The sequence below is a fragment of the Branchiostoma floridae genome, chromosome 9 (genome assembly GCF_000003815.2).
Source record: "Branchiostoma floridae strain S238N-H82 chromosome 9, Bfl_VNyyK, whole genome shotgun sequence".
Lineage (NCBI taxonomy): Eukaryota > Metazoa > Chordata > Leptocardii > Amphioxiformes > Branchiostomatidae > Branchiostoma > Branchiostoma floridae.
Window position 1 is genome coordinate 6,246,030 of NC_049987.1, and position 1,769 is coordinate 6,247,798.

Here is a 1,769-nt window from a genome sequence, read left to right on the forward strand (position 1 = left end):
ACCAAAGACGTAAAAAAAGTGCCCCGTACATCTTACCAAACGATGACCTCTGCTGAGAGTCGCCTGACATTGGAGACAACAAATCAATGTTTAGCAATCAGACTGGTATCTCCTGTATTCCAACCTGCACCAGACACCATATTACCACTTTAAAGAGGATGATGAGTCCGGGTAAGGGTTGATCTCATGATAACGTGTTGAATACCGACCGCGCCACCTCCCGTATTATCAGACCTTCTCTTGCTGTTAACTAGTTTCTTTGAGGGAACTTTTCGGCAGGAAAAAATCGCTGCTTCCGATTATCACAAACTCCTGCAAGCGTATCAGCTCTTCAGCACCTTGCAGATTACACCATATAAAGTAACGTCGACGTTTAATCTCTTAAAGACTCTCGTCAGAGCGTCAAAGAGTCCTTACAAAACCACAGCTAAGGGTGGTTTGGAGCGAGTGACGAGTATGGTTATCATCATGTAATTGACTTGATTATATGGATGCAATCCTCTGCGAATCCTACAACTGATGTGAGCGAAATGAAGAAAAAAGTTTGGAAAAAAAGTTGCCCTCATTGAAATCTAAGTGGCCAGGAAAGTTGTTTCATTTTTTTTTCATATATTGCCTCATTTTTCAGCTTCTTTGTAAGATTGACAGTATGGACATAAAGTTATTTTGAAACGGACGAAAATTGATTCGCCAGAGAATGCCATCCATTTCATGACTTTGGTTTCATTTCGATCCACAACTAGCTTGACATAATCAAGTCACAATATCAAGTCTCAATAATACAGGATTTGAAAATTGTTGCTACATGGGCGGTGAGAGACGGTAGGCAGCTTCCTCTGATATTACCAAACATCACATCCGACCTTATCATGAACCATTGGCGTTTAGCCCGGAATGTTTTGTCTCATTCCGTGGGAATGCCCCCCATCCACTGCTACCATCTGTCCCAAAACCAGCGTTATACCCATAAAGTACGAGATTGCTTCTCATAGCACAAAGCAGTTTTACAGGGGCGTATAGCTGCCGACACTCCGCCAGTCCCGTGGATTACCCGCTATCGGCTGATATTTTACCATGTAGGCCGTTATCCCGGGCTCTCCCGCGGCAGTCAGTCTTCCTGCACAGTCTTGCCGAGGGTCAAAAGGGCGCCTGGTTGATGGCCTGCACTGCAATCCAGCGGCAGGGCATACGTACGTCACATGTTCTGTGATCTGTCTTGAACAGCAATTCAACAATCTCTCTCTCAGTCTCTATCTCTCACTGTGTGTTTGTGACGCGCGCACACACACACACACACACACACACACACACACACACACACACACACACACACACACACTTACAAACACACACACCACACATTCCCTCTCTAGACGGCGTTACAGTGTGAAAATGTGTGTGTGTGACTGTGTGTGCATGCACGTGTGTTACTCTTTACTGTTTCAAAACTGACCACTTTCCTCTAACTTTCCTTACGGCTCAAGCTTTACTACCGTCTCTGAGAACATACCCCACTCTTCCCCACACCTCCTCCTTAAGTCATTTAGCACCTTGGAACCCTCTCGCCCGGAGTATCGACAAGCCCGTGTGACATATTCGGGGCGTCTCGGCTGATGGACACGGGGGTCGTACAGGTTTGGGAGATGGAGGCACTTAAATTAGATCCGGGCCATCTGCGTAATTTTTCTTCCCGCTTGTATGGAACGCCTTAAATCGACCCCGGCCCCTGAGGCAATGACCCCCATCACTTTTCGGAAGGACTTTATTTA